The 12,508-nt window shown below is 37.6% G+C and overlaps 1 pseudogene; it reads left to right on the forward strand.

Moving 5' to 3' along the window:
* Window positions 1-5,967: 5,967 nt before the first annotated feature.
* On the forward strand, window positions 5,968-7,192 carry LOC121255291 (annotated as a pseudogene).
* The last annotated feature ends 5,316 nt before the right edge of the window (window positions 7,193-12,508 follow it).

A 12,508-nucleotide genomic window follows, 5' to 3' on the forward strand; every position in this document is an offset into this window, starting at 1 on the left:
TGGTGCCAGGCATCGTCTGTCTCCTCTGAGCCAATCATAGACCAGTGACTCCCTCTGGCATGGTTCCGTACGAACCACATCCAGTAATGCCATGGAAACAGCTCAGTCTCCGGCTCGGTCTCAGCTTCGGCACCACCTGATGATCACATACACACACACACACACATATATATAGCTAGACTTATAGTTGTTCCAAAGCAACTCATTCGATATTCCGAAAGAAAACCAGCTAAAGTAAAGGGATTTCGAAGCATGGCCTCTAAAGATTAAAATTAAAGTGACTCAATTGTTCGAAGATCCGCAAATTACAAAACTACCATTTGGCACTATGATTATATACAATCATTGAAAACTGAATATGTGGTACATTTTTCTGTTTATATTTGTTGGGAATAACTGTAGCTAAGACTAACTCGAAGTATAGTAGCGGAACTAAACGAATGAAATTGATGACAATCACACAGAAAGAACACCAAGAATTAAGTGGTTCGACTCAAAATGAACCTACGACACATGCACTGTTCAATCCGAATTCAAGCCACCTCATAACAAATCTCCACCTTGGCTTGAACTCTGCCAAATCACAAAAAACCTCCGACCACAAAACCAATCCCCACCACCAAATCCCTTACGGGAATGACAAAATGCGAACACCAATTAAGTCCAAACAAAGTTTGAACTTGTATACTGCAACTGGCTTAGTCATCATATCTGCTGGATTCTCTGTAGTAGCAATCTTCAGAATCTGTATAGCACCCTCTATAACAATTTCTCTGAGAAAATGGTACCTGACATCAATGTGCTTCGTTCTTTCATGATACATTTGATTTTTGGTCAAATGTATTGCACTCTGACTGTCACAGAATACTGAGATCCCATCTTGTTGTAAACCCAAATCATTGACCAAGCCTTTCAACCAAATGGCCTCCTTAACAGCCTCTGCTGCTGCCATGTACTCTGCCTCGGTAGTTGATAAAGCAACAGTGGATTGCAGTGTTGCTTTCCAACTGATAGCTGACCCACACAGAGTGAAAACATAACCTGTCAATGATCTTCTTTTATCTAAGTCTCCAGCATAATCTGAATCAACAAAACCAGTAACTTTGGAATTGAGATCGACATCTCTATCAAATATTAACCCAAAGTTCAGGGTTCCCCTCAGATACCTGAGTATCCATTTCACAGCCTGCCAATGAGTCTTACCTGGGTTAGCCATATACCTGCTAACTACGCTCACTGCCTGTGAAATGTCTGGGGGGGTGCAAACCATTGCATACATGATGCTGCCAATTGCACTTGAATAAGGAACACTAGCCATGAACTGTTCCTCTTCATCTGTCTGAGGAGATAGGCAAGCTGAAAGCTTAAAGTGCGTAGCAAGTGGTGTACTTACTGGTTTGGAATCAAACATCCCAAATCTCTGAAGCACTTTCTCAATGTACTTTCCCTGGGACAAGTACAACTTTCCAGCTTTCCTATCTCTGAGGATTTCCATTCCCAAAATCTTCTTCGCAGCACCTAAGTCTTTCATTTCAAACTCATTTATGAGTTGGGTCTTTAACAAGCCTATGTCAAATATGCTTCTAGCAGCAATAAGCATATCATCAACATATAATAGCAAATAAATGAAAGACTTATCAAATAATTCCTTATGATAAACACAACTATCATAGTTACTTCTCAAATAACCATGATCAATCATAAAGGAATCAAACCGCTTATACCATTGCCTTGGCGACTGCTTCAAACCATATAAAGACTTCTTCAATCTGCACACATGATCTTCTTTGTTTTCAACAATGAATCCCTCTGGCTGATGCATGTAAATGGTCTCTTCAAGTTCACCATGTAGGAACGCTGTTTTAACATCAAGTTGCTGTAGCTCTAAGTCATACAATGCTACTAAAGCTAGTAGTAATCTGATCGAACTGTGTTTCACCATTGGAGAGAAGACTTCAGTGAAGTCGATGCCTTCTCTCTGACTGAAGCCCTTAGCAACTAAGCGTACCTTGTATCTTGCATCTGTATCACCCTGGATTCCCTCTTTTCTTTTGAAAACCCATTTGCAGCCAACAGTCTTTACATTCTTTGGCAACAGAACCAAATCTCATGTTTGGTTTTTGTGAAGAGACTCAATCTCTTCAGTCATAGCTGCGCACCACTGTGCAGATTCTACGCTCTTGACAGCTTCTGAATAACTGGAAGGTTCCTGACCAACAATATTCTCTGCCGTAGTAAGAGCATACATAACCATATCTGCATGAGCATACCTCTGAGGTGGTCTAATCTGCCTCCTCTGTCTACCAGTCGCTATACTGTAGTCTTGCTCACCTTGTGCGCCGCTACTTGAATCAGAATCATGCTCATCTTCAATAGCATGATCTTGGGCACCGTTGGGCAGCCCTTGTGATGCTTCCACCTGAAACTCCACCTGCTTTCTAACATCCTGTTCTTGTCCTGTAGACTCAGAATTCTCCTTCCTTGGACTAAGCATGGATTTTTCATCAAAAGTGACATCCCTACTGATTACAAACTTGGGTGATTTAGGATCAGTACACCACAACCTGAATCCCTTCACCCCACTGGCATACCCAATGAATATGCCCTTCTTTGCCCTTGGCTCAAGTTTTCCATCATTAACATGGAAATATGCAGGACAACCAAAAATTTTCAAATTTGAATATTCAGCAGGAGTATCAGACCATACCTCATTCGGAGTCTTCAAACCAATCGCTGTGGCTGGAGAGCGATTGACCAAGTAACAGGCTGTGTTGATTGCTTCAGCCCAGAAATCCTTAGCCAAGCCTGCATTAGAAAGCATGCTGCGAGCTCTCTCCAAGAGGGTCCTGTTCATCCGTTCAGCTACCCCATTTTGCTGTGGAGTATGTCTAACTGTACGATGTCTGGCAATACCCTCATTTCTGCAGAATTCATCAAACTCACCTCCGCAGAACTCCATTCCGTTGTCAGTGCGTAGTCGCTTGATTTTCTTGCCCGTCTGATTTTCAATCAAAGCTTTCCACTGTTTGAAGTTAACAAATACATCACTTTTCTGCTTCAAAAAGTAAACCCAAACCTTCCGTGAGAAATCATCAATGAACGTAAGCAAATATTGAGCTCCACCTTTTGACGGGACGGAAGATGGGCCACAAAGATCAGAATGAATGTAGTCCACAGAACTTTTGGTTCTGTGAACCCCTGTAGAGAACTGAACCCTGCACTGTTTGCCAAACACACAGTGTTCACAGAAATCCAGTTTCCCTATCTTCTGATTACATAACAAACCCTGCTTACTCAGAATTGACATTCCCTTTTCACTCATATGACCCAAACGCATATGCCACAAACGAGTGACATATGAATCTGGATCATCTGAAACTGACACTGCAGCTGCACCTGTCACTGTAGAGCCCTGAAGGAAATAAAGACCATTTGTCTTATCTCCTTTCATCACAACCATAGAGCCCTTACTGACTCTGATAGCTCCACCTTCACCAGTGTACTTGTAGTCCAGAGAATCAAGAGTACCCAAAGAAATAAGATTCTTTTTCAAATCTGGAATGTGTCGAACATTAGACAATGTCCGGACAATTCCATCAAACATCTTAATTCTGACTGAACCAATTCCAGCAATTTTGCAACCCATATCATTCCCTAACAAAACGGAGCCTCCGTTGACAGATTCGTAGTTAGTGAACTAGTCCCTCTTGGGACACATATGGAAAGTGCAAGCTGAGTCCATGACCCACTTGTCACTAAAGCGACTATTGGAGTCGCTAATTGCTAGAACAAGATCTAGGTCGTTAGACCTATCATCAGCAACACTAACGGCATTAGATGAACTAGTGCCGTCCTCTCTGTTTTTCAGTTTTGGACACTCGTTCTTGTAGTGACCAAACTTATGGCAGTAATGACATTTGACGTTTTTCTTACTAACTGTTGTTTGTGAACTGCCCCTGGATTTCCCCTTATTCTTCTCTGAACCCCTGTCATTCGATCTACCCCTGCTTGAGGACCCTTTAACAAACAAGCCACTAGCTTGTTCATTAGTGTTCTTCACACTCAATTTATTCCTCAACTCCTTAGAATTCAAAGCAGACTTTACATCTACCAAGGAAATTGTATTTCTACCATACAACATGGAATTCACAAAGTTCTCAAAAGATGTGGGTAATGAACATAAAATAATTAACGCTTGATCTTCTTCTTCAAGCTTAATATCTATGTTCCTCAGATCCATAATGATTTTATTAAATTCATCTAGGTGTTCAGAAATAAGAGTACCTTCCTTCATTTTGAGAGTGTATAACCGTTGTTTCAAATACAACCGGTTGGTGAGAGATCTCTTCATGTACAGATTCTCAAGTGCCGACCAGAGACCAGTTGCAGTCTCCTCGTCAGCAACCTCTCTTAAAACTCCATCAGATAGTGACAAAAGAATAGTATTGTGTACCTTTTCTTCTTCTTCTTTCGAAGGAGCCTGAGAATCGTCAGATACCGACACTTCTAATACTTTTGACAAGCCCTGTTGTCACAGTAAAGCTTTCATCTTGATGCGCCATAGACTGAAACTGTTCTGACCGTCAAATTTCTCCACTTCGAACTTAGCCATAGCCATCCCTCCAAATCCTGAGCCAAGCTCTGATACCAGTTTGTTGGGAATAACTGTAGCTAAGACTAACTCGAAGTATAGTAGCGGAACTAAACGAAAGAAATTGATGACAATCACACAGAAAGAACACCAAGAATTAAGTGGTTCGACTCAAAATGAGCCTACGTCCACTGGTGGGGTCGGTATCGAAGATTTCACTATCAACAGAGATGGAGTACAGATCAATACAACAAAACTTCACAAGGAAGTTATCTCTCAAACTCTCTCTAGACTTCTCTCTCAAGAAAACACTAAAACAAGAGCAAAAATGAATTCTGAAGTCTCTAACAAAGAAGTGAGCGCCAGTTTGATATTTATAGGAAAAGTGAGAATTCACTTTTGTGAACATTGGCTCGAGCGAACATCGAGCGAGTGTCGAGCGAGCGTAGATGTTCTGCACTTCGCTCAAGCCAACAGTTGTGCGAGAGTCGAGCGAAGCTCTCTGCCTGAACTCGCTCGAGCTGAGTGTCGAGCGAGGGTCGAGCGAAGCTCTCTGACTTGGATATTGCTCGAGCTGAATGTCGAGCGAATGTTGAGCGAAGCTCTCTGTCTGACTTCGCTCGAGCTGAGTGAACCTCCGCTCGAGCGAACCTACGACACATGCACTGTTCAATCTGAATTCAAGCCACCTCATAACAATATTGTTTATCACTGGTCTTTGAATTTATTGTATATATATTTTTGGATTATCGGTAATGAGCAGATATGGAAATTGGATTCTTAGGGAGTTTCATACACCAGAAAACTTGCTGAACTGAAGGGAGAAGTGACAATGATGTTTCATAAAGTGTTGGAGCCTCCAAAGCAACTTGATCTTGTTGATATCTTGCAAAGACTGGGAGTGTCTTACCACTTTCAGGATGACATAAGGAGGATATTGAAGAAAATAGGCAATACTAGTACTCACGATGGTGACGTGTGTAAGAAGGAGAGTTTATATACCACATCTCTTGAATTTAGACTGCTAAGGCAAAACGGATATATAATGTTCCTCAAGGTAAAGTGGTATCGAGTTCGTTTTTCAATATATATATAACAAAGAGATCTCCTTGAACCATGATGATAATATTGCTTTTAATTTTCAATATTTTTTTAATATATTTATATATTTATATATTTATATATTTATACACACATAAATATGGAACCGTCACCCATCGTTCAAAGTTAACAACGTGTGAGATTTGTTGATTGCAGAGATTTTTAATAATTTAAAGAATGAAAAGGGAAATTTCAAGGAATTTCTTTGTGATGATATTAAAGGAATATTGACTTTGTATGAAGCCTCATTCCTTTTGATGGAAGGTGAAAGCATCATGGAGGAAGCAAGAAATTTTGCAACCAAACATCTCAAAGAATACGTGAACCAAAGCAATGATCAAAATCTTTGTGCAAGGGTGAACCATGCCCTGGAGCTTCCATTGCATTGGAGGATGCCAAGGTTAGAAGCAAGGTGGTTCATTGATGTATATAGGAGCAGGGAAGATCTGAACTCTATCTTGCTTGAGCTTGCAGAATTGGATGATTTACCTTCAGTGTAATGTTTGTGGTTCCAGATGGGATGCCAATACAACGGAAAAACTTCCTTATTATATGCAAACATGTTTCCTTTCTCTTCATAATACCGTTAATGAAATGGCTTTTGAAACTCTCAAGGAGAAAGGATTCAACTACATTCGATACCTAAAAAATGCGGTAAGACCTTGATTTCCAAATTCATAATCATTTCTTCACTAACATTGTTTTCTTGTATGTATTATATATACTTCCTCTAGCTCATTGCTCTACTATGAATATTTCAGTGGGTAGATTTATGTAAAGCTTATCTGTTGGAGGCAAAGTGGTATTACAATGGTTATGCACCAAGCTTTCAAGAATACATTTAAAATGCATGGGTTTCAATATCGGCACCAGTTATACTGGTGCATGCTTATTTTGCTGTCACAAATCGAATAACAAAGAAATCATATGGTTTCTTGGATCAAGAGTATCCGAATATAATTCGTTGCTCATCAATGATTCGACGACGTATGGATGATCTTGGAACATCTACGGTTAGCAAACCATATATACTATCTTAACAATTTCATCAATAATTGTTTTACCACGTGACATGAACATATATAGATCAACATCAATCCATAAATATCATGTGCGCATATATATATATGTATATGTGAGTGTACATGTTTGTGTTTCTTATCTCATGAGGATGAGCTAGAAAGAGGTGATGTTTCTAAATCAATTCAATATTACATGAATGATACCTGTGTTACTGAAGAAGATGCTCGGGAGTACATAAGGTCTCTGATTAGTGCAACTTGGAAGAAGTTTAATAAAGAACGCACTGTTACTTCACCCTTCTCAGAAACGTATATTGAGATCGCAATGAACCTTGCAAGGATGGCCCAATGCATGTACCAATATCGAGATGGTCATGGTAGTGCAGAATCTGAAACTAAGGATCGCGTCATGTTAGCATTGCTGATTCATCCCATTCCTCTGCCTAAGAATATTGATGGATGATTAATATCGATACATAGAAATACGTGATTGAAGCTTTAAGTTCACAATTATTAGTCATAGGTGACTAGGTATAAGTAATTAGGTTATATGATATATATATATATACACACTCATGGATGTATAAAATAGTTTTAATCGAGTTGAGCCAACTAATATATTATTACCCTTACGTCGTTACGTCAATGCAGATAAGCGATGGCAATAGATCATGTTTATAATTATTGCCATTACTAAAAACCTTTTGACAACATCCGTGGAAAGTTCAAGTTCATCCAGAGTGCCATATACATCATACACATCATCTACTATCGTCATCAGCTCATACAACTTTGTTGCCATTTTCCTCTTATATCCATATTGATGTTCCCATTGACCATAGGAAATTATCCACCACCTCTCAAAGCTCATCTCTTCAAGGCCATTGCTCCTCCACCACATTTGAATGAGGCAAATAAATAATTTAGGTTTTTGAACTTAGCAGTGAGACTGATCAGAAATTATGTAAGCTCAAGCAAGACAGGGTTCATATCTTCTCCTCTCCTATATGCATCAACGAACTGCACCTTGTAGCTTCCAAGCTTATCATTCTCCAATATTGCAATGGAAGCTCTAGGGCGTGGTTCACCATGCATCTCACAAAGATTTTTATCTTTGCTTTTCTTCATGGAGTCCTTGAGATATGTGGTTGTAAAATCTCTTGCTTCCTCCAAGATACTTTCACCTTCTATCAAGAGGAACGAGGCTTTATACAAAGCTAACATTCCTTCAGTATCATCACAAAGATTAATTTTTGAAATTCTCCTTTTCATTGGTGAAAATTATTCAAAATCTCTGTAATAAAAAAGCTCACCAGTTTTTAAATAATTGTATGCATATATTTGTTTTATTTTATTTGTTAAAGCAACACTACTAGCTAATTAGTCGTTTACCTTGAGGTACATCATATCCGTGTTGTCTTAGCAGTCTAAATTCGAGAGATGTGGCATATAATCTTTGCTTCTTGCACACATCACTACCATGATGATTATAGTGTATATATATATATATATATATAGTCTAAGTAATATCCCCTTTATTTCATCCTCAAAGTAGTAAAATATTCCAAGTCTTTGCAAGATATCAATCTGCTCGAGTTGCTCGAAATTAAGGAACCACGACTTTATGAAACATCATTGTCACTTCTAATGCCTTAAGCTAATTTTTCTGGTGAGTGATTCTCGGCCTGACAAACCAATATTAACATTAGTCAGATATTGTAATCCAACAAAAATTATAAATTATAAGACAGAATTAAAAAAATGAATAGCACATTAATTTACCACATATGATCCTTTTTAATTTAACAATTGGATGTAATCATAATGCCAGATGATCGTCGAACAATAGTGGATTCCCTTTTGATAAACTCTTCGTGTGGGCTTTTTAGATGAAGAACTTATTCGCCATTTCCTTTTGTTACAGTTGAGATGGGCTTTTTAGATGGGAGCAATTAAAAAAGGTAATTTGCAACTTCGGACTGAATCAAGAACGCTAAGATCACACATTCATGAGTAGGCCATTAGTGAAGCTTAGATTTTCTGTTTAAATGCATAGGTTACCATGGAACATAGGCTTCAAGTATATGCCTTAATTAAAGGCACAGTACTCTCGTAGCTAGAATGGTAAAGATTTCATGTTCATGCAGACGAGGGGGCTAATTAAGGCTGGTTGGCACGTACCTAAAGTCTCGACCTCTTAAAAGCCACACTCCCAAAAAGGAAATATGGTTTTATGGTGCCCATGAGTGGTTCTTTGGGCCAAATTTGTCATACGAGAGAGGCCGCGGTCACATCAAGTTATGAGCCTTGTGCGTATACGGGCTGTGCATGCACAGTACTGCTATGAAAAATCTTACAACCACGCATGATGCTCACAATACCATACCGGATCATGCTACAGTCACCCGCAGAATAGAGCGGGTAGAATAGTATTATGAATACAAACAACTAGCAACCAACGTATACCTACAATTGGCAACGATAATTAATATTTCGATCTGTGCGTGGTACGTACGTAGCAGATTCGAAAAATATTTATTGCCATCTTGTACGAACGTCGACGTGTGTATCTTAGACGGTATTAAGATCTAGCACTAGTACTGATGAGCTCGCTAGAGTTAGAAGTTTTGCCAAATTTTTGTCATGCAGCTACTCAAATGCGTCATGCTGATAAATCAAGCTTGCTGGGTAAATATAGCTAGTACTGAAAAATCGAAGGCTATCCATTCGGCCTTTCTCATCAAGTTTTTTCATATTCTAGAAAAGTTTCAGTTTTTGTTTGTCATGGCCTCTCTTAATTATTTCTTCTTAAGTTTAGTCAAGTTTAGATTGGGTATTGAGGTATTTTTAAAATATTATATTATTATTTATTATTTTATTATTATTTTTATCTATTTTTTTATTATTCAATATTTTGTAATTATTTTATTTTTATTATTTTTTCACTAGTACTATTCATAAAATATCTAAAAATACTTCACTATCTGGTTTGGGAGTAATTTTGAGTGATGATCAAGGCAATGTGTTGATGGCAGCAAGCAAGGCTGAGCATGAAGTGGAGGAAGCTAAATCAATTGAGTTAACTGCTATATTTAGAGGCATTCAGTTGTGTGTGAGTATGGGAATCTCAAAGCTTTTAGTGGAATCTGATTGCTTGTTGGTGGTGGAGGCTTTAAAGCAAAATAACATGGAGCGATCACTACTTGCGTTATTATATAGAGAAATAAAAGCTCTTTCATCTTATTTTGTTGAGTGTGATTTTGTGTATGTGCACAGGGAGGGTAATATGGCAGCACATAGATTAGCTAGAAATGTAAAAAAAGTGAAAAGCATTGATATGTGATAGGATAGTCACTACAACACAATTTGTCTTTTGTGACAGAGGAAACCGTCACAAAAAATTGCCAAAATGTCACTAAAAATATTTGGTGACGATTTGAAACCGTCACCATGACCGTCACTTCAATTGATGCATGTAAATGGTCTCCTTAAGTTCACCATATAGGAATATTGTTTTAGTATCAAGTTGCTGAAGTTCTAAGTCATGTGCTGCCACCATAGTAAGCAACACTCTGATTGAACTGCGTTTCACAACTAGAGAGAAAACTTCATTCAAGTCGATGCCTTCTCTTTGACTGTAGCCTTTTATAACTAAGCGTGCCTTGAACCTTGCATCTGCAACACCCTGGATTCCTTCTTTTCTCTTGAAAACCCGTTTGCAACCAACAATCTTTGTCTTCTTAGCCAACTTAACCAAATCCCAAGTTTGGTTCTTGTGAAGAGACTCAATCTCCTCAGTCATCGTCTCGCACCATTGTGCAGACTCCTTACTTTTGACAGCTTCTAAATAATTGGAAGGATCTTGACCATCTATGTCCCCTGTTGTAGTAAGTGCATACATCACCATGTCTGCATGAGCATATCTCTGAGATGGCCTGATCTGCCTCCTCTGTTTACCAATAGCAATACTGTATTATTGCTCCCCTTGTGTGCCACCATCAAAGTCAAGATCATTTTCATCAGTAAGAGCATGATCTTGGGTGTCGCCCGGCACCCCTTATGACATATTTGATGATTAAAAGTTTGACATATTTGATGATTAAAAGTTTGAATTTTGAAATTTTGGAAGATGATTGATTGTTATTTTCCACATGTGCATGTTTTGTTTGAAATTTTTCAAATGTGAATGATGTTGTCTTTGGAAATTTAAAGAAGCAAAAATTTTGATTTGAATATTTTGAAAATTGAATGATGTTGTCTTTGACAATTGCGAAAAGTAAAACATTGATTTGAATATTTTGAAAAATAAATGATATTTTCTTTGACAATTTCAAGAATGAAAAAATTTGATTTGAATATTTTAAAAAGTGAATGATGTTATCTTTGACAATTGCAAAAAGTAAAACTTGATTTGAAAATCTTGAAAAGTGAATGATGTTATTTTTGACAATTTCAAGAAAATAAAACTTTGATTTGAAAATTTTGAAAAGTGAATAATGTTGCCTTTGACATGTGAATCTTTTTAAATTTGAAAATGAAATCTCATATACCTATAAATAGCTCATTTGAGATCTTCAAGTTCATAACATATTATTACAAATTTTACAACATTTATTCAATACATTCAATCTCTCTTCTATAAGCATTGAGTCTTAACCGTTGTTCATTTTGAGAGAGATATAGTTTTGCACTGTATTGTTCCTATTCCTCCCATTGAGGAGTGTTGTCTGATAACCTATCCACTATCAGCTCTTGTATCAATAAAAGGGTGTGTTTAACTCTTGTACATGTAGAAGGTGTTCTATACAGGGAATAAACGTTGAATCACCACTATAAGATGATTGTGTGTGTAGAAGGTGTTCTACGCAACGAATAGACGTTGAATCACTAGAAACAAGGCTCAACTTGTGGCCCAAGGTTTCAATCAAGAATAAGGAGTCGATAATGATGAGACATATGCACCGGTCGCAAGATTAGAAGCTATTCGAATGCTACTTGCTTATGCTTGTTATAAAGATTTCAATTTTTTTCAAATAGATGTTAAAAGTGCTTTCTTAAATGGTTTTATAAATAAAGAGGTATATGTTGAGCACCTTCGAGGTTTTGAAAATTATATTTCTCCAAAATCATATTTTCAAGCTCACAAAAGCACTATATGGACTCAAACAAGCTCCTAAGCTTGGTATGAGAGACTTTGTGGTTTCTTGATTGAAAAAGTTTTTTTTTCAAGAGGAAAAATCGACACAACCCCTTTCATTAAAAATGAAAATGATGATATTCTTTTGATCCAGATTTATGTGGATGATATAATATTTGATGCTACTAATGAAAATATGTGCTAAGTTTTTGCTAAGAGTATATAGGAAGAATTTGAAATGAGCATGATGAGAGAACTTCTTACTCAAATTGCAAATTAAGTACGAATGAAATTGGAACACCAATGAGCCCATCCACCAAACTAGATAAAGACGAAAGCGATAAGCCAGTTGACTCGAAGGTATATCGATGTATGATTGGTAGTCTATTATATTTGACAGCTAGTAGACCAGATATTATGTGCACGTTTCCAATCATCTACGAAAGAATCTCATTTGATTGTAGTTAAGCACATTTTTGGATATCTTGTAGGTACAATTGACCTAGGGTTATGGTATCCTAAGCGCACTTCTTTTGATCTAATCAGCTACTCTAATGCAGATTAGATATCATTTTCTTCAAAATCATAAGAAGAAGGGCGATATTGTACTGAATTCATAAGCACACACGATCAGTTGGTAAACATTTTCAAAAAACC

The sequence above is a fragment of the Juglans microcarpa x Juglans regia genome, chromosome 3D (genome assembly GCF_004785595.1).
Source record: "Juglans microcarpa x Juglans regia isolate MS1-56 chromosome 3D, Jm3101_v1.0, whole genome shotgun sequence".
NCBI classification, from domain to species: Eukaryota; Viridiplantae; Streptophyta; class Magnoliopsida; order Fagales; family Juglandaceae; genus Juglans; species Juglans microcarpa x Juglans regia.